Source organism: Prionailurus viverrinus, chromosome B1, assembly GCF_022837055.1.
Source record: "Prionailurus viverrinus isolate Anna chromosome B1, UM_Priviv_1.0, whole genome shotgun sequence".
Classification (NCBI taxonomy): Eukaryota; Metazoa; Chordata; class Mammalia; order Carnivora; family Felidae; genus Prionailurus; species Prionailurus viverrinus.
In genome coordinates this window covers 168619208-168646967 of record NC_062564.1, presented here as the reverse complement: position 1 = coordinate 168646967, position 27760 = coordinate 168619208, and the positions used below count along the sequence as shown (strand labels likewise).

Below are 27760 nucleotides of genomic sequence, written 5' to 3'. Positions count from 1 at the left end.
ATGTGGGGCTCGAACTCACCGACCGCGAGATCGTGACCTGGCTGAAGTCAGACGCTTAACCGACTGCGCCACCCAGGCGCCCCAAAACTCTTTTAATTATAATAGTCTTCAGAGCCCATTTCTTTCTTCCATGAGAAAAATATAAAGTTACAAAAATGTATTTCCTGATTTTCATTCTTTTCTTCCTCTATGCATACCTCCAAACTTCTTTCATCTTACTTCTTCCTTCTCCACTTGTGATGGATGCATATGGAGTCATTGTACTTAGTAGTCTTTGACCCAACAATCTGGAATATCATTTTTCTGTGCTGGTGCTGACTACAGTAAGACTCTTTGGGGAAGAGAGGCTGTGATGTGAACCCAGACTTAGAATGGGAAGCCTTCTAAGAACTACATTAGAATCAATATGGCTCTTCCTTATGTGTGTTATGTAACAAAATGATTTAGCATCAAAAAGCCAATCATGGAAATTTATACTCTTTGAATCCTAGGATTATTATGATCTCTATTATCATGAAAAAATACATGAAAAAATGGCATTCCTAATAACTTGAAAGTTCATCTAGGATTAAGAATCACTGTTTTAACCCAAACATTTATCAGAATTTTAAAAGTTAAATTACTTCTGTATGATAAGTCTTTCTGCTCATAGAAAATTCTTAAAATGCCATTGTGAACTCTGGAATGAATAATACATAAGGCCACATCCTCTTGTCACTCACTCATGGATACTTTCTCATATCATTCTTTTTGGTAGCCGAGAGCAGTGATCTCATGAGTTAGGGTACAAGATGCAATGCTATATGGAGCAAAAGTAGAGGAAAGCCTGGAGGGCAGGACTTCATGAGGTTCAAACAGAGGGGCCAAGAACATCCTTGGCAGGGAGGGAATAACAGAAAGATATTGAATTATTTTTACAAAGAGAGGAATCCAATGGGAATGGATATAAGGAAGGACCCTGACAGAAGACAACCTAAATTTGTGGAAAAAGCTTAAAATTCATGCTAAAAGATCTTCAGATCTGCTGTTATCTTTTCCCAAGTTGTGTAGTCTATATTAGCTTCCTTATCTTTGTCTGTGAAATCAGAAATAATTCTACTTCACAGTAGTTATGATTTAGATAAAATGTTTATAAAAGCATGTTAAAATTTTCTAAGGGTTATGCATGAATTAATATAATGATGTCGCTAATGATGATTATCTTAAAGTTGTTTCTGAAGTCTGAATCATATATATACATGCATGCTATTTTCACTATATACATAATAGTTTCCTGAAAAAAAAAGATAAAGAATCTCCTCTTTCGTGTCCTCACTGTGTGATGATTCAAAATATCTAACTAATTACATTCTTATCACAAAACACAAACTGAACTATCCCATTAACTACAGGATGATTTTCCTTGTCAATGATGTTCTCATTTCTAGCAGTATTGTTGAGAGCATGGGCGCTGAATCTAAGGTTTGTGAGTTTGAGTCTAGCTCTACCATCTACTAGGTCAGGGCTGAGACTTGACTGATACACATCATGATGGTTCTCTCTCTGTTTTGATTGTTATTGCCCATGTTGCTATTATATATTTGTAATATTGCCATTGACCACCTGTATGACCCTGGATAAGTTACTTAATTCATCTGTGTGTGAGTTTCCTCAACTGAGGGATAAAACTGATATCTATCTATCTCATTGGGCTGTTGTGAGAATTAAATTTATAAATATCTATACAGTGTTTAAAAAGTTCCTATTACAGAATAAGTGCTTAATACATGCTATGTATTATTTTTTACCTCTCTTTGGCTCTTTCTGATCTATGATTCTGTTTCTTGCTTTCTCTGTGTTCTTCCTGTAATTATGCTCTTACAGAATGTAAATGTAAAGAAGAAAGTGAACAGAGGAGAAAAAGTAAAAATAAGAATACTAGCTAGGAGGTTATTTCAATTGCCTGTTCATGAGTTAACAAAGAAGAGCTTTATCTAATGTACTAGCTCAGAGAATGCAAAGCAAGGACTAATGATAATAGTTGACATTTATTGAGCCTTTATAGTGTGCTGAGCACTGCTTTTAAAAGTGGTTTCTTAACTTCATTCTGCTGTACATTTTGTTCTAGGCATCCCTATCAACAACTTAAGGACACTAGAGTTTACTGACGTTAAATAATTTGACATCTAATCAGTGACAAAGTTGGAATTTTAATCCAGATATTTGAGAGTCCCAAACGTATGTCCTTAACTACTATATATTGCTTTTATCCAGGGAAAATATGTATTCAGGCATTGGACCTGAAGGAATCAAGAGACTCTAGTAGATATGGCTTGAGTTATTTGAAAAAAAAAACTGTCAGAATATTGTATTTTAATTTTTTGGCATATTGTTTCAATAGCCAGAATGAAGGCTTTCATCAGAAGCAGCTTCATTTTTGATCTCCAAAAGCCATAGGGGTCTTATCAACAACAAAACACCTGACAGTAATAAAGGAGGACTCATTAGCCTTATCTCTGTAGACAGGCTCAACCACTAGCTACCTGGAGTTGTCCCACACTATTTTATCTGGGCATGAGATGGTAAATGGCAAAACAGCCCTTACAAATAATTCTTTCCTATAACTCTTTTTCATCCTTGCTGCTTCCCAGTCACTAGTATACGAGGAGATTAAATAAAGCCTGCCTGCCTTTGCTCTGAAGGGGAAGCAATGACAGATCTCTTTTATAAATGATCCCCTTCTTTGTTCAAAAGAAATGTCACCCCCTAACGTAATTTACAGCAACGCTTAATATTTATTTCCCTGGATTCGTACATTAGTTAAATCAATCATGGAATCCACACACTGGGGGCTTATGATAAACTTGAGTTTTGGTTGATTTCATTTTTCTTGATTATAAATATTGGAAAGGGAATGAGTTTGAGAAATAAATATCTCTAAATAGATTCCTATTTTATAGGTACCATATAACATACTATACTCAAAGGTTTAAGAGGAAAAGCAAAAACATAGTTATACCTACAAGCACAGACATTACATACATCTGTATATATATTCATACATACAGATGTTCCTATATACAGTTTTTTTTCAAATTACATTTGTGAGATTTGGATAAATTCAATAATATGTAACATTTCATAAAATGTCAAGGTCTTATAAGGAAATTTTCTTTCTAATTATCAATTCTTTTTAATATAATACATGTTTATTTTCTCCCTATAGATTTGGTAAATTTCTCCCCATGCTAAAAATGAAAGATTCACTTTTAAGAGTATCCATAGTTCAGTCATGTCTGATAAATAAATATCTTCATAACATTTATTCCATTAGTATGTATTAAAGGGCCAACTGTGCGCACTCTCCTAGTCACTGTAAAAGGAATGAGGAAAACAAAGTCCTTCTGCATATGGATGTCACATTCTATTGGAGAAAGACTGGCAGTAAACAAGCAAACAAGTGATGTGTCCTGGTGATAAAGGCTCTGACAAACAATGAAGTCAGCAAGGGTGATAGCATTCAGGATGCTATTAAATATCAGGAATCTGTGGTTAAGAAAGTCTTCCATGAGAAAGTTCTTCATCTATCCATAAATGAACAAGCCTTGTCATCTAAGACATCACTATTCTCAAAGGAAGAAATTTCAGAAAGAAGGCAACAGGAGGTAAACTAATACCTACTCCTTAATGGAGCTTGGATACAAATCCCATGTTTACTTAAGGTCATGCAGAGATATGTTTTGCCGAGGCTTGAGCCCTAAGTGGTTTATTTTACCCAGGGGTAAACTATTTCATATAACTTACCATTGCAGTTAAAAACCCAAACAAATTACTGCCAAAGAAACAGAAATAGAAAATGAATAGGAAGAGTAAACTTGCTTCCGAGAGCTAGAGTGAAAGCCAAATAACGCAGGCTTTTTGGCAAGGGCTGCTTGTTTCCCACAGTTGTAGGACAAAGAAAGTGCAAAATGGATAGAAAGATAGCAGGGGGCACTTGTCTTGGTGCTTTTGTGTTTCTTCCACTTTGGCTGCATTGGAGTATTTAACAATCACTTTGATCTTTAATTTCATTTCAAAGATCTCTAGAAAGTAGTTCCCAGGCAGTGTCTTCAAAGGTGATTGTATCCACATTTCTAATCTGTTGGAGCAATTGCTTCATAAAATCCACACCTCCATAAGAGCAATGAAAATAATGGCAAAAATGCCCCAAACCAACCATTTCAGAACTCTCTCTGGAAATTAAGCAAAGAGCTCTAACAATCTGAGGAAGCATTTATTTGTTTGTTTGTTTGTTTATTTATTTATTTATTTATTTATTTAATTTTATTTTTTATTTTTAAAAATTTACATCCAAATTGGTTAGCATATAGTCAAACAGTGATTTCAGGAGTAGATTCCTTAATGCCCCTTATCCATTCAGACCATCCCCCTTCCACAACCCCTACAGCAACCCTCAGTTTGTTCTCCATATTTATGAGTCTCTTTTGTTTTGTCCCCCTCCCTGTTTTTATATTATATTTGTTTCCCTTTCCTTATGTTCATCTGTTTTGTCTCTTAAAGTCCTCATATGAGTGAAGTCATATGATTTTTGTCTTTCTCTGACTAATTTCACTTAGCATAATACCCTCCAATGTCTGAATCTTGGTATGAATGTCGAGCTTTGCAGCATTTTACTTTGCTCTATTCCCATCCTCTTCTCCTTAGGTCTACAGAAGCCTTGAAACAGCAATTTTACAACCTCAGTATCTGTGAAAACCAGGAACCTAGCAGCCACTGGAGGAGGCAGACAGTTTTAGAGCTCTCCAAAAGTCCCATTCCTAGAAATGTATCATTATTTGACTTGTCTGGCAGCACTCTGGGAAAATGCTGTTCTTGGGCTTGACTTTATTTGACTTAATGTAGCACTCACTTCAGAAAACTTTATCCTCAGGAGGGTAGGTTAAAAACAGTTGGTGGCATTATTTAACACTGCAGTTGCCTAACTGTGATACTAGTTGGTTATAACAAGGGACTGGCAAAAAAAAAAAAATCTGGGGAATTAGATGTACATAGGAGGCTTTACAAAGCTTTGACATATTTATAAGGGATCTAGTAAATTGTTCTCATACAGAGCCACGTGCATGCTTAAGGAATATCTGATTTGGTCCAAATCTCTCATCTCTGACTCACCTGAGACTATACAAGCAGGAAGTAAAGATTAAGTAGAGTTGTAAGATACTGAAAGGTAAAGACTTACCCTAAGAGCAAGGACTGAGATACTTTTTGGTTTAAGACATTTAATGAAATCCCTGTCAATTAGCAGACCATTAAGCAAACCAAGCAGAGACTTCAGTGGCCACATATGACAAAGATTACAGACTTTACAGAATTAGCCCAGGAAAGTCAGAAGTGAAATTTTCTTTAGAAGAGATCAAAGTCACTTTGAACAGGTAATAGAATCATCCAACTTGTGGATGAGTCAATTGAGATTTTTTAGGCTAAAAATAAAAAAGAATAAAAAAAGAAGGAAGAAAAATGAACAGAGATTTGGAGACCTCTGGAACAATATCTAATACACCAACATATACATTATGGTTGTCCCAGAAGGACAGGAGAGAGAAAAGGAGGGCAGGGGGAGAGTATTTGAAGAAATAATGGCTGAAATTTCCAAAACTTGAAGAAAAACATTAATCTATAAATCAAAGTACCTCAATGAATTCTACGTAGAATAGACTCAAAGAGATACACCCCAAATTCTAATCATACTATCAAAAACCAAAACCAAAGAGAGACTTTTGAAAAGGTATCCAGATATCTATATGCAAAAGAATGAATTTGACTGCTACCTCATACCATATACTTATATTAACTAAAGAAGTATCATTGACCTCAATATAAGAGCTACAATTCTAAAAATCTTAGAAGAAAACGTAGAAGTAAATCTTTAAGGGTGCCTGGGTGCCTCAGTTTGTTAAGCATCGGACTTCAGCTCAGGTCATGATCCTTCGGTCAGTGGGTTTGAGCCTGCATTAGGCTCTCTGCTGACAGCTTAGAGCCTGGAGCCTGCTTCGGATTCTGTGTCTCCCTCTCTTTCTGCCCCTCTCCCACTCATGCTCTTTCTCTCTCTCTCTCTCTCTCTCTCTCTCTCTCTCTCTCAAAAATGAATAAACATTTTTTTAAAAAAGTAAAAATTCATAATCTTTGGTAGGGAATTGTTTCTTAGAAACAAGTCATTGAAAAAATACGAGTAAATGGGCTTTGTCAAAAGTAAAAAAAAGGTACTCAAAAGGTACCATTAAGAACATGAAAAAAAAACATAGACTGGGAGAAAATATTTGCAAATTATATACCTGATAAGGACCTATATCAAGAGTATATAAAACACCTCTGACAACTCAAGAATAAAGACAATTCAAATTACCCTTGGGCAATATATTTTGAGTAGACATTTACCTGAATAACATACATAGATGGCTAATATGCACATAAAAAAAGTGTTCAGTATCATTAATTATTAGGTAAATGCAAATCAAATCCCCAATCAGATACCTCTTCACACCCACAATATGACTAAAAGATAGATGAAAACAACTTTGGCAGGAACATGGAGAAATTGATACCCTCATTCATTGATAGTGCGATTGGAAAATAGTTCAGCTACTTTGGAAAAAAGCTGGGAGTTACTCAAATGTTGAACACAGAGTTATCTCATGATACAGCAATTCTATATATCCAAGGAATTCAAAACTATCCCACACATAAACTTGTAGATGGGTGTTCATAGCAGAATTATTCCTATTAGCCAAAATGTGGAAGCAACCAAAGTGCCCATCAACTGAAGAATGGCTAAACAAAAGAGGTATCCATGCAGTACAATACTGGGCAATAAAAATGATGTGCTGATGCATGCCACAACCTGGATGAACCTTGAAAACATTATGCTAAGCAAATGAAGCCAGTCATAAAAGACCACGCATGGTATGATCTTGCTTATGTAAAATATCTAGTTTAGGCAAATGCTTAGAGACGGAAATAGGTCAGTTGTTTATGGATGAGTTAGGATGGGGAGCCACTGCTAATGGTCATGAGTATTGTGTGCATGTAAAGTTTTTGTTGGTGATTAAAATGTCCTAAAATTGGAGAATGGAATGGGAATTTAATATTAATCAATATTACACTCATTTGGACTTGTAAAGACCATAAAAGGTATTAATTTAGAATGAACTAAAGCATATCAGTATAATTAGTCTTTGTCTTAATTGATCTTCCACCCTTATTTACTTGTTATTCTTCTATATCTTTTGGTTCCCCACAATGGCTCTATGGACTGTGATGATCATCCTGCTAGACTAGTTATTTATTATGTTAGTATTGGTAAAATACAATTTTACTTTTTCTCTAATATACATACTTTCTCACCTGCATTTCTTTTACTTTGGCTATTTGTTTGTGATTGCTAACACCCAGATCCATGTGAGTAAAGGACATTTATTCTACTCCAATGTGTACTTGCCAAAATTGTCTGTTGAAGTCATATGAGATCCTCTTGTCTCTCTAAACTATAATGACTGACAAGAAAAATTACATAGATACTCTTGTATTTTAATAAGAAAACAATTTATATTTGAATGCTTCTTGAAAGTTTTGTCATGACAGGAGTTTCTGTTTACCTGGTTTGTTGCATTGTTTTACATGCCACATTCCCACCTCAGATTGCTGTATATTTTCTTTTAAACTGTAGCGGGTGCATTCATGGGTATATTAGTTCTCCAGGAAAACAGAACCAAGAGGATATATATTTAAGCATATATATATGAGGAGATTTGTTATAGGAATTGACTTGCATGATTATGGAGGCTGAGGAATCCCATGGTTTGCCTTCTGCAAACTGGAGAACCAGGAAAGTTGGTGGTATAATTCAGTCTAAGTCTGTACGACCACTAATGTAAGTCCTAGAGTCCAAAGATCAGAGAACCAGGAGCTCTGATATCCAAGGACAAAAGAAGATGGATGTCCCAGCTCAAGAAGAGAGACTTTATCCTTCTGCCTTTTTGTTCAATTCAAGCCTTTAACAGATTGGGTAATTGCCCACATTGGTAAGGGTGGATCTTTACTTGGTCTGCTGATTCAAATGCTATTCTCTTCCAGGAACACTTTCCTGGATACACCCAGAAATAATGGTTTACCAGATATCTGGGAATCTCTTAGCCCAGTCAAGTTGACATATAAGATTAACCATCAAAACAGGTAATTGGTATATGAAATAGACAAAATGCATTATATCCTTAAGGGAGGACTGAAACATATTGCTCCTGGGTGTGCCCTAGAGCCATATTCTATATGTAAGTGGCTACATAAGCAAGTACATGTATATTCTATTTTTTATATCTCATAGTATAGTGTGTTATTATTAGACTTCTTTAGCCTTCTTTGTGTTTCTGTTGAAGCATGGTTGGACTCAAAGAAATTTACAGGTGCAGGGCTGATAATGCACTTTTCTCTCTTGGGTAAGGTGGGGCTCTATACTCCATAGGTTTTGCTCTAGAAGGAAATCTGGCTGGCTTTCCTGCTGCTTTCCATATTGGAGGAGGGCAGGGATCATCCTAACTGGAACACTTTGAGCTTGATAATCTAGGTTTCAGTCTTGCTGGTAGGAAACTTACTGTTCTCTGATGTCTGTTCGAATATTGGTATTTGGTTTAACAGAAGGCATTGCCACTCACAACCTTCCAGCCCAAAGAGCTGATTGCTAGACTTCCTCAGGTAGTCTGCTGGGATCATCCAGAGAACCAACTGTTTTTCTCCTTCACTATTTCCATATTACCTTGAAAGTTATCTAAAGTCCTCCCAAAATTTGTCAGCATTTTGAATAAACTTAGTCTCCAAATTAAGTTTCCCAAGCATTCTATCTTAATATGAAGATACTAATGAACTAAATATTGGGAAACATGAGTTAGGTAATTCTGTCTCTGCTTGAATTTCAGAACTGGAGTCAACTAATTTCTATCAAATTCACTTCATCACTAGTATGATGAAGTACAACAAGATGATTTCTCATCTCTTGCAAATCTGTGATTCTATAATGATGTGCAATATTCAATAAGTCTATTAAAGGAAATAATTCAACTTCTATGCATTTACACAAGATCATTTTACAAACTTTTCCATTGAGAATATTCCTCTTTATTCCAGATTTCTATTTACCTTATTGTCTGGGTTTCTTATGAACTATAAGGTAACAACACGTAAGGGAAAATACCTTAGCATGTCTGACTCCATGTTGCTTCTATTTCCCTTGCTGCTGTGACCTGTACCTTAGAAACTTCTGCTTAGCCCTGCACATAGGCATGTTACAATTAATATTTGAAAAAAAATGCTAGCCAAAACCTACCTTAGGAGATAAGGAAGTATGCACAGAAATGACTATGCTGTGTTTAAGATTTACAGAAATGACATGACCAGATTTCTGTTTGCAAAGGTCAACTGACTAAGGGCAGAAGAGTTTCACAACCCTCTTTGGTCCCTTGCAGGAACTTTAGTGTCTACAGATGTCTGTAACCTTTTGACACCAATCTCCTCCTTCTCCTTTTCCCTAATATAAAAGAAGCTGGAATTTCATGGAAGGGGTGATGATTGAAGTGTGCTGCTTTACAACAGTCGGCCATCTCTTCAGTTTGCTGGATTTTCAAATAAAGTCATTTTCCTTAGCCCGACGTCTTGTTTCTCAACTTATTGGCCTGTTGTGCAGCGAGCAGAACACACTTGGATTCAATCAGTTACAAAAGCAAGAGTTGGTATATCTTTCTTTGGAAGTTGGTGTGTTAAACTTATCCTGCTGTATTTTAAATTCACTAAATCAAAATGTCTTTACCATAATTGCATCTCAAAAGTTCACACTGCTGTCATATGGTCTTTTCTCTTTTAATGGATATGAAATTGGCTACCAGGAAAAAAAAAACTTTTTAACACTTTATATTTACAGAGGCCAAATCAAATGTTTTTTGTGCAGCTATCACTGGAAAGATGATCATGTGGTATAATTAGCACTGTATCATGTTAAATTCTGTCTACACTTAGGAAACATAAACTTCTTTTTTTTTTTAAGTTTATGTATTTATTTTGAAAGAGAGAGTGTGAGTGGGAGAGGGGTAGAGAGAGAGTGAGGCAGAGAGTATCCCAAGCAGGCTCCTAGATGCCAGTGCTCCTAGATGCCTGACGTGGGACTCAAACCCATGAACCGTGAGATCATGACCTGTGCTGAAGTCAGACACTCAACCAACTGAGGCACCCAGGTGCCCCAAGAAAGGTAAGCTTCTTAATGTCCCTAATTAACAGCCAAAAATGAACTCATTTTCTATGACAATAGGAAAACGACCCATGTATACTTTTCTTCCTTTAGTGTCCGTTTATTGGGCTCGAGTGAATCATTGAGTAGTATATTTATTATTCATCACTAAGTGCATAAGATGAACTAGGCAATCAAAGTGTCTTTTAAATACAAATTATCTAATACCAAAGAAACAATACTTTTCAGATAATATTTCACTAAGAAATTTCTTAAGATTTTTTTTTTAACCATAATGTACTTTTACAAGTGCCCAGAATGAAGTATACTTATTTCAAAGACTTTGCAATTTTTTAACTTAGGGAAAATGCAAGTCAATGTAGAAGAGATCTCTGTATGAAATTATGTATATGAAATTCTGTTTATAAACAGGGGTTTTTTGGCAGCTCCTTTAGTAGCTCCCGCATGGGAACCTTAGAACTGGTCTCCCTTCTTCAGGTCAATCGAGAGCGGAAATGTGCTTACACTGGGTCTCTGCTGACAAATAATCTGTAAAATGTTGCAAAGGCATGACATGAAGAAGACTCTAATGAATTCTGCAGGCTCTTTATCCAGATTAGTATCATTTTTAGAAAGTTGTGTTATATTCCCCGTATTGACAGTTTCTGAAAAGGCCATTACTTTTGTACTCTCTATTTCTTCAAAGCTTTGTAGATATCACTAACCTTCTTCTCAAAGTCCTTCTAGATTCTTCCCACTCTCTGGGCATTCCCTTCTTTCCAAAGACACTTCCTGATTTTTTTTTCTTTCTTTCTTTCTTTTTTCTTTTTTTTTTTTTTTTTTTTTTGCCATGGAGAAACTCCACTTCAAGGTACCAAAATCTGTTAATCTGTTGCACATAATAAATCACTCCAAAACTTAGTAGCTTAAAATAGTAATAAATTGTTTATATCTCACACAGTAGTGTGGTGAAGAATTTAGGAGCTGCTTAGCTGAATAGTTCTAACTTGATAGTTTTTGTTCAGTTGCAGTCAAGCTAGCAGCCAGTTCTGCAGTTGTCTGGAGCTTTGACTGGAACTGGAGGATCCAGTTCCAAGATGGTGCTCTCACATAGCAGATAGTAGGACTGTTTAGTTCCTTATTGGCTTATGGCAAGAGGCTTTACATGGATTGCCACAGAGTTGCTTGGGAATCTTCATGACATGACACCTGGCTTACCCTGGAGTGAATAAAGCAGTACAGCAGAAGCTATAAAGACTTTTATGACTTAATAGTGGAAGTCACACTTGTCATTTCAGTCAAATTCTGTTGGCTACAAAATCAACACTAATCAGGGTGGGCACTCACTACACAAGGGTGAAATACCAGGAGGAAGACATCACTGAGGAGTATCTTGGTAGCTGGCTACTACAATCTGAGTTTGCTTTTGTTCTTTGTTTTTCTCTTGATTGTCAGTCACACTTTCTCCATCTTTGCTGAAAGTCTAGTATTCTTTAACTGTATTATGTGTTTTGTGTTTAAAGAGATACTGTGTTGAAGCTCCGAATGACATTATCTTTTACCTGAAAGACTGCTTTCCTTTATTAAGCAGGGAGGGTGAGGGGCTCACTATTCAATCTAGCTTGGGCCTCGGTTGGATCAGGGATGGATTGAAAGTTTGTTGAGACTCTACCTTTGAATTTTCTTTCCTTTGTTGTGTCCTGTCTAGGCTTTGTACTGAGAGCCTGGCAAGTCACTATCTCCTTCCTGAAAGATAATAAATTTATCATGGGGAAAATCTAATTACATGTTTAGGATTGATGCCACTCCCAAATTATTAAATAGTTCTAGCACTGCATGACTATCAAAAGTTTTTCTGATTTCTCTTTCCCCCAGTGGAATACCACTTTGTGGGCCAAGCTATCGTCGGCTCGAACTCAGAATTGGGAACTGCCCTCACAGAATAGGGATTTTGGTAACTCTACTACAGAAAAAAAATGTTTTGTAACAGATTTGCTCCCTCATAGAGCTCTCCTGTTTCTGATACCTGATGATGTTTCAGTTAATTGTTCCTCTTTTCTACAGAATTAATGTTTGCAGTGGGAGCAGAGTCTTCCCTGGAATCTATTGTTACATCCTAATTGGAACTAGAAGCCTCTATAGTTATCTCAGAAAAGAAAAGAAAGAGGGCTATACTCTACAATTCTGTAAAAGAGATTCTCTGTTTTTCTCATCTGTATAGTCTAACGAGTAGAGTTTTGTGAATGTGTGTGTGTGCCGTATCGCGTATTTTTTCCCCATTCTTTCTTACTTTGGAGAATAAAATCTTAGAATTCTTTGCTGATATGGTTTACAGCCCTTATCAATAAGTCTAAGGACATTCTTTAGGCCTTGCAGAAGTTCCCTTTGCAAGGCTTGTACATCATACAGAGCATATGGCCCTCTGACAAGAGATTGATGTGCTCTGCTCCTTGTAACTCAAGACCGCCATCGTGCTTGATTGTAATGAGACCAACCTGACTGGGTATGTGGCAAATATTGAACAGCTTTTCCAGCCTCGGGGACCCAGTAAGCTATGCAGCATCACAATTACAAACAAGATACTTTATTATCATAGTGTCAGCATATGCTTTTAGGACATATTTTTAAAAATTTGATTATCTTCTTATGAAATTTATTCTTGAAAACTAAATTTACTTACTAGGGCTCAAAAGTAAATTTACTTTCTAGGGCTCAAATGATGAAATCAGTCTTGGCAATTAGTGGCACATACTTGTCATAACTCCCATTGATTTCCAATAGGTATGTTAATTAGAAGTCTCCAGAAGCTCTTGGTTTGACAGGTGAGGTTAAGCAGCTATGTTTAATTACAGAAACCAGAAACTTATAAATCTAAATGGGTCACTAAGGCCACACCTTAAGAATAGAGTATTGCTCATTAATTACACACATTGAAACATTATGTTGTACGTTCTAAGATGTGCTATGCCCTTCTTCTTGGAGGGTATCATAGAATCAAAGAACTGGAACAGATTTCAGGGATTACCTAAGAGAATTCGATTCACTGGCAGTCACCTACTTGTTCTGCTAGTATAAGCTCAGGTAGATCTTGATTATTTGTGTTCCCCTTTTCATCCCTGCCCTCACATCTTCCTCCCCACCAATGTTTATTGTCTTCAACTGTACCTCATGTATTTAACTAAAATCAGTCCCTTCTTCCCTTCCCTTCCTTTTCTTTCCTTCTACCATATTTTGTAGGAATGCATATTTAACATCACCACATTTCCTTTTCAGATATACGTCCTCCGTCTCTTGAAGTTAACTGAGCGCCAGCACCTGCTTCTCTTACGATGGCTTACACTTATAGATAGTGTGCTTTAAGGCATGGTCTTATCTTTTTATTTACATTAATACTAGACTTCTCAGGTCCTCCACATTTGTTCTTTCCTCTCCTGAGAACCCTCTTCTACATGCTGAGATCTAGAAAGGCAGGATCATGTGGCTGTTTACCTCTGAAGTAGACATTTGCCACCATGCTGGGAGTATTGTGTGTAGTAAACCCTTGTATCTTATTTAACTAGGAGCGAGTGAGTCAATAAATAAATTAATTGTTTTTAAATGTTTATTTATTTTGAGAGAGAGCAAGCACGCGTGAGTGGGGTAGGGGCAGAGAGAGAGGAAGAGAGAGAATCACAAGCAGGCACTGTACTGTCAGTGCCTGATGCAGGGCTTAATCTCACAAACCTTGAGGTCATGACCTGAGCCAAAATTGAGTCAGACATTTAACCCACTGAGCTACCCAGGTACCCCGATAAATAAATTTTAAAATGTGGCTCATATTTACTGTTCATATTTTCTCACTATCTTTCTGTTTACAATCTTTTTATAATTTGCCTGTCCCTTCCATGGGCACAAATTTCTCAACAGGTTGAAAATGACTTTTAGACCATCATATTTCTAAACATAACAGTCAGTTTTCATAACTTATCTTACTAATTTTTTCTGGCTTTTCTCCTCACCTTCTCCTTTTGCAATCATTACACCCTTCAGAGGAAAAGTATATTCCCATTAATTCCTACCATTTTTTGTTATTGTTGGAAATGAAGTGATTTCTAAACTCTTATGATAAATTTTTGTGCTTTAATTTGGTAACTTAACATTATGGTAGCTTGCGGTAATTACATATATAGTCTTATTATCCCTGTCAGATTATAGATTCCTTGTGGTTAATAATAATGACTAATATTTGTAGAACCATGACAGGCTTTATTCTAAGTGCTATATACATAATAACTTAGTCTCCATAACTCTATAAATAAGGTATAATCCTATCATAATTACCAATTTGTGAAGTAGGAAACTGAAGCCAAGAGAGATTTAATAAACCCTCACGGTCATGTAGCTTGTAAATGGTAGAGCCAGGAGTATAACACAGTTTGTCTCAACAGTCTGTGTGTTTACCCCTTGCTATACATCTGTCCATCATAGCATAACCTGCATTTTATTTCTCCTTATATTCTCAGCTGCTAGCTCAGTGCATGAGATATGTATGTAATATATGTAAGATATGGGTATGTAATATATTTTGGGGGGATTAGACTGAGTTATTCATGTCAGTCCCAATATTGAGAATCACATAGACCTATACCTCAGTAGTAAAAGATCCCTATATGCCTTCTTCAGAGATCTTTCCACTGCTTGCAGAACGTTATAGAAGCACTACTTTCATTTTCAATAACTTTTACTTGATGTGAGCCTACTGACAAATCCTTGATACGTTATAGTTCAACACATGTTTTTACAATTTCAGCTTTAATTTGAATCACATATGTCTCCCAGTTAAATTAGGAATTAAGGCTTGATTTCTGGTAGCCGCACTGTCACTAATTAGCTGAGTGACCCTGAATAATTATCTTTACCTGTCTAAATTTAATATGGTAAGCATGCAAATTACACTTAAATGATCTTTATTTCTTCCAGCTGAAATTCTTAGGCTGTGTTTTTTGTTTTGTATCCTTAGCAACCTAATACGGATACTTAATGGAATCATTTATTTAACAAACTTTTATTAAATGTCTGCTATGTACAAGGGATTGTAGATCATCTCCAAAGATGAGAAGACAGAAGAAGAAAATTAACATATCCTTTTGTATTATCAGACTACATGTTTTTCTCAGAATATCCCTTGATATTCATTTGCAAAAAGTAGAGTCCAATTTGCTTTTATGCAGCCCACTGAGATATCTGTGATTCCAGATTCTTCCTGGGGTTTAGATATTTATGACTTTAATTATTTTTTCAAATAGATTCATCCCTTTGTACAATTCAGCTTGTTTTCCATGGTAAGAATAATTTCAATAAGTGTTCTGTACACATTTGTCTTAATAATATATCCCATTTGATGTCGGCTAGGTAATTGTGTAGCTTTATATTTAAAAATGAGCTGCAGGTATTGTAGGGAGCAAAGCCCAACAGTAAGGATTGAGCCCAACGGGCATGTCTGCAGAGCTGGGGTCTCTGCAATACAATGAGTTCCAGTGATTGCCATTGCAGTGATGACCCTGTTTTATCTGTTCTATTTTGTATATGTGGATACTAGATGACTGTTGCAGAGCAACAACTTTATAATTTTCCTGCTCTTGAAATCTTCTGACCTCATTTCCACATGTGGCATTTTTAATTTAGGCATCAATATTACCACTAAATAGTAATATTAACTGATATTTATTGAATATATAACTATATGTCAGATGGTATTCTCAGTACTTTATAAATATTACTGCATTTAATTCTCCTAAATCTGTCAGGTGGATTTTGTTGTCATTCTGATTTTTCTCATGAAGAGTGTTAAGCAGCTTGCCTAAGGTCATATAGCTAGTAGCAAGAAATAGAGCAGGAATGTATATCCCAGTCTGATTAAGTTCAATCTGGTATTAGCCTTTGTTCTAACTACCGAGTACCACTTTAACTCTTAATTATATATTATTCCATAACTGTCTCCATATAAATCTCATTTTCTATCACTGATGAAAGTGGAGCTTCTATTTAAACCAGCTTTGTGGATCTACATTCCACTTATTGTATAAATTATGTATAATTTTATACATGAAATCCAAAATATTTTTAAAGAGGGGTATTAAAATGTATATGTCAAAATCAATGTTATACATTCAAAATTTAAACTTAAGAGTCCAAATACTTATATATGGGAAGTGCTGCCATTTCTTAAAGTGGTTTTGGAAATAATTTTCCTATGGGGACACATTTTATTGGTATTTATTTTCCTGTTTAGGCACAAAAAGATAAAATGCTTTCATTTATGCACAGATAATTACAGTATTCACATAATCTTTAGAAGTCTTTTTTATTATATTCTTTTCTTTTAAAGTTTCTGTATTTACTGAATTTTATATCAGCCTAAGCACATGGAATCCTTCCAGCTTGCACTTAAACTAATTTTGGGGAGAAAGCAGCATAATTTATACCTTATATTGTACAGTATTTGTGAAACTGCATTTATTAAATCTTTGCAGAAAAATTCATTTAGGGCTTGTTGGCATTTTCTTCATGGTTTGGTTTGATAATTCAATTTATGGCAGTCTTCCCTCTTCACATCTCTGGATGTTTCTCCACCAGTAACAAGGAAAATCCTGTAGCTACAACATTTACTGTAGGAATATGATTTCTCAGCCTCCATTCTGTAAAACAAGTTTAGGGGTCTCTTATTTTCTGTTAACATAATATCTACTAAAGTAATTTGTAACTTCTTTTATATCTTCTCTCTGCATTCTGTCAACAAATCTGCAAAACAGAATAGTTTTTCTTCATTACTTAGTTCAGGATGTTTGAAGGGAGACAGAATAGAGCAGTGTGTAGATATGGGGTATGGAGTCAATACCTAGGTTCAAGCCCAACCTCTACTGTTTTCAAACTGTATGATGTTGGGGCATGGGCATGTTCATTAACTTTTGTAAACTTCAGTTTTCTTATCTATAAGATGGGATTAATACAAATAAGAGCTAACATTAATTGAGCACTTTATATATGTAAAGCATTATTTTTAAAAAGCTTTATATTCACTAACACATTCGATTCTGACAGCAACCTTATGTGGAGGTACATTTATCATTTGATTTTATAGAGAAATAAATTAAGGCACAGGAGGGTCAAGCAGCTTGCTCACGTTCTCATGGATTGTTGAAAGGATTAAAAACTCAAGTAACTAACAGCGTACTCAAAGAACAAACACTAAAGAAAGGTATTTTCTTTTTTTGTTTTGTTTAAAAAAATTTTTTTACATTTATTTATTTTTGAGAGACATAGTGAGACAAAGTGAGAGTGGGGAAGGGGCAGAGAGAGAGGGAGACACAGGCTCCAGGCTCTGAGCTGTCAGCACAGAGCCCGATGTGGAGCTCAAACTTGTGAACTGCGAGATCATGACCTGAGACGAAGTCAGACACTAAACCGACTGAGCCACCCAGGCACCCCAAGAAAGGTATTTTCTTAAACATATAGGAAGAGCTCTTGGTCACATATTTGTGTACCTTTAACAATAAATAAAAGTATAGACTGTTCTCTGCTATGTAAGTACTTGTTTGTGTTAAAGGTTCTGGAAATTTTGACAGAGTCCAGTCATCTAATTTTATAGATGAAGAAGTAGATACTGCTAGGTTATATGAGTTGGTCAAGATTTCAGAGAAAATGGGTTTGCATTTCAAAGACCAGAACTCAGGTTTTCTGTCTTGACCATGGGCTATTCTCTCTTCATAAGCCCAATGTGATAGCTCCTCATATTTCTATCAACTTGTTGGCAATTCATTTTTTAGTTAGAAATATCCAAGGTCAATGAGGTGTGGCTTGTCTGGTTTTTCTACTTCCCAGGAAATAGTGAAGATAAATTACCTTGGTACCAGAATTACAAACTTTTGGCAAGGAAAAGAAAAGTGATTTATATTTGTACTTTGTCCTACATAATCACAATTTATGTTGGTTAAAATAATGTAAAATAGTTCTTTTAGTTGCCTTTCTCTGTGGGGAGAGTACGGAATGTCCCTTTCAATAATCTTGCAAATTATCTACTCAAATTATATACATTAACCTTTTTATTTAGTACTTTCTTTTGCACACTGTGTAGGAGAACTAAATGTGAGATAATGACTCTTAAGTAAAGGGTCAGACAAAGCAGATAACAATCAATGTATCTAGGATGGGCAAAGTTTTCTAAAGGGAAGAGAAAAATCTAATGTCAATTGTATTGGTTATGATTTGCTTTATGGTTTTGAAGTAAAAATAGCAATTGTACTTCACAATTAAAAACAAGACAAATCAACCCCCCCCCCCCAGAAATATAGGGAACATTTTTATGTGTGAAACATTACTATATGCTCAAGTCCAAAGTTATTACTCAACCTTTAAATATATCAAACTATCCCAGAGAGAGTGAATGTCGTGGTTAATGTGACATCTGGTCTTTATGTGTATGGTGTATACCTAAGAATTCTCCAAGTCCCAAAAGCAGTTGAGTTGACTGATTCATTTTAACCTTTCACACAAACACAAACTTAAACTGAATAAGGAATTTTTCTTTTTTTAAATGTTTGTTTGTATTTTTTGGTTGAGAGTTATCTTTCTCTTTCCTGTTACTTTCTTTCTCAGTATGCCTGGATGTAGATATTCACAGTCTAAATCAGATTGTCAGAGGCACTATAAGACATAAAGATTCTAAGTGAGATTAATTTGATTGAATTAATTCAATCAAAATTGATCCCTATTCCACTACAACCTATGAAAAACAACGTGCTTGGGCTTTAAAGGTTTTTCTATGACTTTTATCTGATTCTTTCTCCTGGCATTTAACATCTAACAATTTTATCTAATATAAAAACATGTATTTAGGTTTTCTTATATATATTATAATTGAATAGATATTTATCAAATTTGTAGACAGAATGGCATAATCTGGTTAAGTATTTGAGCTTTGCAGCAAGACTAACTAGGTTTGCATACCAGCTTTGTTACTTCCACAAGACTCGGGCAAATTACTTGTTCTTTCTGTGTCACAGTTCCCTTCCCTGTAAAAGGAGGATCATATATGTATGCTGCATAAAGTTGTGAGGATTATATGAGTCTATATGTTTTTTTAAAAAAGTTTATTTGTTCATTTGGAGAGAGAAAGAGCACATGTGTGTGCTCACATGCGAGCAGGGAAGGGACAGAGAGAGAGGGAGAGAGAGAATCCCAAGCAGACTCCATGCTGTCAGAGCAGAGCCCAATGCGGGGCTCCATCTCAAAAGTCATGAGATCATGACCTGAGCCAAAATCCAGAGTCGGCCACTTAACCAACTGAGCCACCCAGGTGCCCTGAGTTCACATGTGTTAAGTGCTTAGTGTGGTTCCTGGCATAGAATAAGAGGAGTTTTGTTATGATTATTGCTTTAATTGTAATAAATTACCATTGAAGCTGAAAATGTTTTTTAACCATTTGTATTTATTCTATGATTTCTTATTCATATCACTTGCCCATTTCTATTATCAAGTTTACCTTTTTGTTTGTCCTACTGATTTTCCAAATGTGTATCGTTTACTGACATGCTGCTTTGAATATCGTCAATGTCATCAGTGTTCAAAATAATTAATAAAAAAATATTAACCAAGAACATACAGTGTTTGAGACACTATGCTAGGTGACATGTAGAATAGGAAAATGAATGACATTGTCCCTTTCCTCTGGGATTTTTAACATAGTAGGGGGAAAAATTAACATCCAAAATAATTCTATGCGATGTGTCATAATAGAATTTTCCATACCTGTGCTTTTGGTACATTAATAAGGGAGACATTAATTCAAATTGGAATAATTCCAGAAGCGTCTTGGAAGAGGTGACATTTAAGATTCAATTGAATAATGAGCAAGATCTTGAGAAGAGGCATAGGTGGATGGATAAGGGCATTCTAGTGGATTAGAATAATGGGAGGAAAAACAGAGTGGGGAAAGAAAAAACTCATTTAAAAACTTATTTCTAAATCTTGTATCCATATGTGACGCTTGTTTTTATAAAAGAAAATAAACATTATGGTCGCTTCTCCCTTAGAGCTTTGAATCATCAGGGAAAGATAATGACTTGTGCTTAAGTTGACCCAAGACTAAGTCATGAATTCAAACTAGTGGTATAAATGATCCATTGAATGCTACAATTTACATTAAAAGGCTAAACTAAATTCATCGGTCTGACAAACAACATAATAAAGACAATTTCTTTTTTTCAGTATTGAGTAGAAATGGTGGATTATGGCAGCAATTCTAAGGCTTACATATCTAGAGGCATAGTACACAAGATTTTGTTGCAAATTTACTAGGGCAGATTTAAAAGAAACCAGTTAGTGATCCTTGAGTAAGCAAGGTTTTTCAACCTGGCACTGTTGACAGTTGGGTCAGATAAATATTTGTTGGGAGTGGCTGCCCAGTGCATTCTAGGATGCTTAGCAGCATCCCTGGCCTCTATCTACTATATAGAAATAGCATCCCTCCCTACCCCAGGGTTATGACAAACGAAAATATCTCTAGACATTGTTGAATGTCTCTTGGGGTACATAATTTGCCTGTGGTGGAGGACCAAAGAAATAAAATGTATAATTATTCCTTTATTTCAAATCATTCTACTGTTTACCTTGTTCTCAGGGGCTGTATTATACTTTTTATAGTTATAACATCAATGACCTACCATTTATTGAACATAACCATTAAAAGGTTTTTTAAAAATATGTATGTGTTCCATATGGAGTATGTTGTGTTAAAGAGAAGACCCAGAATGGTGTCACTTAGACTGAGTTCTCAAACTTGGGCTTGATACCTGCTAATGCAGTTTTTGCCTCCCCCAGAAATGTAATCTTAACTGGTCAGTCAGGAATTTTTCAATCAGCTCCAAAGAGTCTGCCATAGGGGACCTCTCCGTCCCCCCAAGGAAGATGAGGTAACCTGGTTGATGAGACACTTTGCTTTTTCCTCTAAGGGAAAGTCTTGCCTGAAATAATGCTTTTCTTTTGCTAGTAAGTTTCTTCACCCACCCTCTTAACTATAAAAACCTTCCATTTTTGTACACCTCAGAGTGCCCATCTACTTGCTAGATGGAATGCTTCCTGATTCATGAAGAATGTAACAAAGCCAATTAGGTCTTTATAATTTCCTCTGTTGAAATTTTGTTATTAGAACAGTTCCAAAAGTAAAAACTCCTACAAACCCAGCTGAGCTAATTTTCTGTATTCACCCCCACACTAGCAAATGCCTTCTTTATCTGTAGCAACTTACCATTCCTGCTGTGAAAAATCAAGTAGGTTTCTCTAACTAAAGACCTATGGAATTACATTTTTTTGCAAACTTTATATTTTGAAATAATTTCAGAATTAAAGAAAAATTGCAAAAATTATACAAAATATTTCACATACCTTCACCCAGATTTCTCAAATGTTAACATTTCTTTGCTTTGTGTTCTTTCTGTGTGTGTATTTTATTTTATTGTTTATGTGTGTTTGTATTTTATTATTATTATTTTCAAAATGTTTATTTATTTTTGAGAATGAGTGCTAGTGGGAGAGGGGCAAAGAGAGAGAGAGGAGAACAGAGGATCGCAAGGGCCCTGTGATGACAGCAGCAAGCCAGCAAGCCTCATGCGGGGCTTGAACTCACAAACCATGAGATCATGACCTGAGCTGAGCCCAAGTTGGAGGCTCAACAGACTGAACCACCTGGACACCCCGTGTATGTTTGTATTTTAGAACCATTTGTAAATTGTATGCATGATGCCTTTTCACAACTACATACTTCCATATTTATTTATTTCCATACTTCCATATTTATTTATCCGAAAACAGTATATTCTCTTTTATAACCACAGTGCAGTTGTCAAAACCAGGAAATTAACATTGATTCAGTACTAATATTTACTCTTTAGGCCTTATTTGAGTTTTGCCAATTGTTCCAATAATATCCCATCTAGGATGATGTGTTACCTTTAGTTGCCATGTCTCTTAATCTCTTTTAATACAGGATGGTTCTTCTTCTTCTTCTTCTTCTTCTTCTTCTTCTTCTTCTTCTTTTCTTTTTTGACTGTTATGGACTGAATGTGTTCTTCCAAAATTCATACCTTGAAGCTCTAATCCCCAGTGTGGCTGTATTTGGAGATGGATCCTCTAAGGAAGTAATTAGGGTTAAGTGAAGTCAAAGGGTAGGGCTGTGATCCAGTAGGATTTGTGTTCTTAACAGAAGAGAGACCAGAGAGTTTTCTCTATTTTGTTCTGCATACCTACAGATGAAATGCTGTGTGAAGACACAGAATGGTGGTAGCCATCTGCAAGCCAGGCAGAAAACTCTCACTAGAAACCAGCCCAGCAGACACTTCTATCATGGACTTCTAGATTCCAGAACTGTAGGAAAATACATTTCTGCTGCTTAAGCCATTCAGTGTATGGTATTTTGTTATGGCAGTCTGAGATGACTAATACAATGACTTTGACATTTTTTAAATTTATTTTTGAGAGAGAGAGAGAGAGAGAGCAGGGGAAGGGCAGAGAGAGAGGGAGACACAGAATCTGAAGTAGGCTCCTGGCTCTGAGACAAAGCTGGGCTTAGCTGACTGAGCCAGCCAGATGCCCTGATTTTGACATTTTTAAAGAATACAGAGCAGGGGTTCCTGGGTGCTCAGTGGGTTAAGCATCTGACTTTGGCTCATGTCAAAATCTCACAGCTCATGAGTTTGAGTCTCTGGTCTGGCTCTGTGCTGACAGCTCAGAGCCTGGAGCCTGCTTCGGATTCTATGTCTCCCTCTCTCTGTGCCTCTCTCCCACTTGTTCTCTCTCTCTCTCTCTCTCTCTCTCTCTCTCTCTCTCTGTCTCTTTTAAAAATAAATTTTAAAAAATTTAAAAAAGAATACAGACCAGATACAGTGCTTAAATCTTAATTTTAATATCTATCAAATCTATGATCAGCTAAGAGGCTATTGCAGTTGTACAGGCAATACGTGATGGTAGGTCTAAGATGCTGGGAAAGAAATGGCAAGATGATTCATATTCAGTATATATTCAATATTAAAGCTAAGAGGCTTCCTAATGCATTGAGTATGAGACATGAGGGAAAGAGAGGAGGCCCAGGTTCAACAAACATAACAAAAATCTATGACAGTTTACCACACAGCAATTTCTATTTTGAAGTAATTTTCAGTCCTAGTGGCATAATATTTTAAAAAGATTTTCTATGTAAGTTTATGGAATGAAATATGACTGGTTGGCTGAATGAATAGGTTCATTTATAGCATATTTTTATTTCAGGGTAAATTTAACTTCAGGAATAATTTAAAAGCCATAAGGTAAATAAGTTAGATGACCACTTTAAGCAATAAAATTTGCAGCCAAAAATATAAGTAATGACTGTGATTTATTTGCATTGTTGTTAAGCTGATTGTTAAAGCAAGTCCAAGGGAGACTTTTCCAAAAAGGTTTTAAGCAATGATAGCATCATTAGCAAAAGTGGCTATGTCTTAAAGATTATTTTTCTTTGAAGGCAACAAAAATCAATAATACCCATAGATGATATAATAGATATTTATGTCTGTAAATATAAATATCTATAAGTTATATTATTTTTAATTATTTAAATGTCCCCTCTCTTCCTGTAGAAGACTAAATTCTTTTTCTTCATTTTTCTGTTTTCTGGACATGGCTATATCTAGAGTACCCTGATGTGGTAATTAGAGAAATATCTATATCTATACCTATCTATATCTGTGTACCTTTCTATATATTTCTGTCTCAATCTATCTATATTATATGTATGCCTAAATATATATGATTGTTATGAAGAGGTCATTCTCTTTAATCTGATAATTGCTGTTGCATTGTTTCCTAATTTCTTTTAGATTTATGAATCTGGAAAAAACTTAGAAGTCATCTACTTAAACTGTCTAATCTAGTGCTTGAGGAAACTGCAATTTTCTTCCCCAATAGACCTTTACCCAGCATTACATGTAGGGTAAGAACCCAGGTTCCCTGTCTTCTGGTGGTTCACTTCCTGGCTTGCAGATGACCACCTTTTATTGTGTCCTCACATGGCTGAGAGAGTGATCTTTGGCCTTTCTTTCCCTTCTTATAAGGAGACTAATCCCCTCATGGGGGCCCACCCTCATTACCTTCCATAGGCTCCACCTCCAGTTACCATCATATTGGGGATTAGAGCTTCAACATATGAATTTGGGGGAGGGGTGTGATATAAACATTTAGTCTGTAACACTTATCGATGTGTTTTCTTCTTTGATGGAGCTTACAGTCTAATGGGAAAAAAATAGAAATAAAAATTTCCTGTAACTAGTGTTATAAAGTGGCAGAATAAGGTCCATAAGAGAGAAGGATGGAAAGTCAACTTTAGGTACAATTTTTTGGAAAGCCCACAGTGAGGGAATGTTTGAGATCTGATGGGTCCTGGAGAGCCAGCCTTGGGGAGAGAAAAGATGTTCAGACAAAAGGAGTTTCACTTACTAAGAGTCTGAAGAGAGAGAGAGAGAGAGAGAGAGAGAGAGAGAGAGAGAGAGAGACATTGTAGTGTGCAAGATGCTGGAGCCAGAGTCCAGACTGTAGATCTCTCAAGCCATGCTAAATGAAAATATATACAACCAATTATCAATTTTCAAACTTCACTCTGCTTGCTTTGATAATCACTAGAAAACGTAAACAACAAACATGATTAAAATGTTGGCTGAGGAAAAGAAAGAAATGCAGTTTGCTAATTTACCTCTTGTTTTATTTATTTATTTATTTATTTATTTATTTATTTATTTATTTATTTTTGAAGAAAAGGCTTTTTCTTGTTTTTTTTTTTGACAAACATAGAAAAGGCCCTAATAAGAGGCAAATATGTTTGGACTAGGTGTTTGGCAAGAAGCCACTGGAAAGGTCACATTCCTAATTAATGGGGTAGACCATACACGGAGCTTAAGCCCCCAATTCCTAATCTGCTGTCCTCTTTACTACATTGTTATCTTCAGAGTTAAGAGGGATAAATAAACAAAAAACTCCACTGAAACCTGTACTCTTAAAAACATGGATCTTCTGGGCACAGCTTCCTACTCTGTTCCAGACACTGTTGGTGGTGTTCTCTCTGAGCCCCAACAAACTACTCCAGACCAGCAGAATGAGGCACTTACTGTCTCACACAGTTAAGCACTGGTTGAAATCCCAGGGAAATGGCAGGCTGGGGCTCTGCTCTGAGGCACCATCTGTTCTTCTGATTTGGGAAATGATTTAAGGGATTTGCAATATTCCATTTCATCATGTGTAAAAAGCCAACTTGACAGTTCTTTTTTAACCCATGACCAATATATTCCTTGAAGACATACAGTTTCAGTTGAAAGGCAAGACAGGGAAACAGCTCAATAAGGTTAATTCTGGAAGAAAAGAAAATCTTACTTCAAAATGAAACTACACTTGCAAAAATGTTGTCATAATTTTCTGTCTCTTCAATTAAATATATTTGCCTAATTGAAGGAAGGGACTTTTTTTTTCCTTAAAGTTGAAATATCCATTGTATCTAAAGAGAAGGTGTGACTGCTTCAAATGCAATATTCTGTTTGTACATCAAACATAGCTTCTGAAAAGTTAATAAAGGCATGTTTTGGATCCATAAGCATGATAGATGTATATGCTTTTTACAATGAAAACATTTTGTGAAGAATTATGTCTTCAGTCTGCCCTACTGTAAATTGGAGTATGGGGAATTTACAATGAATTTGAAAAATGCAGGTCTGCTTTATTTTACCTTTTCCCTAACTTATGTGGGAAATTGAGGCAATATAAAATACGTATACTTACATCTAAAAATAGCTGCATCTCAATTGAATTGGTATAATTTGAGATTTATCCAATGAATATGGGCAGAACAAATAGATGTTTTTGATAGGAGGAGTTAAAGTATTGCTTGGAGCCCTTGCTGCTTAGGTCTTTTGGTATAGCCACTGTATTATAGGTGGGAAGAAAAGGTTTGACTTTTTTATCTCTTCCGTGGCAGGGTGGGGAAGTGGAGTAGAATAAAAGAATGAATGTGATTTAAGATGTTTAAAGGGATTGACTCCAATAAGTTAATTCTTAATTTTTAATCACTTTCTTCTTTCTACAAAATGGAAAAATAATTTGCATGTTAGTGCACATCATATTCCCTTTTTTTTATTTTTTAAGATTTATTTATTTTTGAGAGAGAGAGTGCAAGTGGGGGAAGGGCAGAGAGAGAGAGAGAGAGAGAGAGAGAATCCGAAGCAGGCTCCAGCCTCTGAGCTGTTAGCACAGAGCCCAACGAGGGGCTTGAACTCACAAACTGTGAGACCATGACCCAAGCTGAAGTCAGATGCTTAACCGACTGAGCCACCCAGGCACGCCAGTGCACATCATATTCCTTAAATTTGAAGTTCTTTAAACCAACAACGCACAGAGAGAGACGTTGTTTATTTATTCTAAGGACCTAGAAATGAGACAGCTTAATGATGGTGTTTAAACAATCACCAGCTAGTCAGTTTTAAATATGCTTCCTTCCACAGTGTTCTTTATTCTGTAAATTAAATGGTAAACATACTCAGTTTACCCATATTTATTAAGTCACTACCGTGTGCCACACATGGTGCTCAATACTACTTATATGTGAAATAACTTTGATGTAACAACACTCACTTAATGGATTGTTTAGTCTCATTTGGAATAAAAATACTGAAAATTTCAGGTAAGTAATTATCCCATATTTTTAAAATCTCCATTTTTTATCTTAATGAATTTTCCTGCTGTATGCTATACATCTTTCTCCCTTTCTTTTACAGCCCTATTGAAGAATAATTGAAATATAATAAACTATAAAGTTTACAAATATGTTAAGTTTCAAAATGTGTATATACTGTGACACCATCACACAGTCAAGATAATGAACATATTGTCTATCCCCCAAAGTCTTCTCTTTTATCATCCCTCCTCTTATTTATTTCCAGCCCGCTCCCCAGCCCCAGGCACCTACTGATATTTCTCTCACTGTATTCTAGTTTATACTTCCAAGAACTTTATACAATTCTAGTATGCATTCTTTCTTGTATGGTTTCTTTCATTCAACATAATTATTTTGAGACTTATCTATTTTATCACATGTATTAATAGTTCATTTGGTTTCATTGCTGTGTAGTACTGCAGTGTGTGGATTGCAGTTTGTTCATCCATTCATCTGTGGATGGCCATTTTTGTTGCTTCCAGCTTCTGATCATGATTATGAACAAAGTGTTCATGTGCACAATTCTTTGTGTGGATATATGACCTCATTTTCTTGGGTTAATAAGGAATGGCTGGTTCATATGATAGGTTTAGATACGCATTTTTAAGAAATTGTCAAACTTGCCTCGCCCAGTATTGTCTACTCTGTGCCTTTCCCCTTTGCCCATGTTCATCATTCCATGTGCCACCAGTGTGTTGGAGAAATTTATCTACAAAGTTGCTACATCAATCTGGCTTCCTAGGGGATGCAAGGCC

At 35.8% G+C, this 27760-nt stretch overlaps 1 pseudogene; it reads right to left on the bottom strand.

The window, feature by feature from the left end:
• The window catches only part of LOC125164900 (profilin-1-like), a 29591-nt pseudogene extending 20920 nt beyond the window's left edge, over positions 1–8671 (bottom strand).
• Between the last annotated feature and the right edge of the window lie 19089 nt (positions 8672–27760).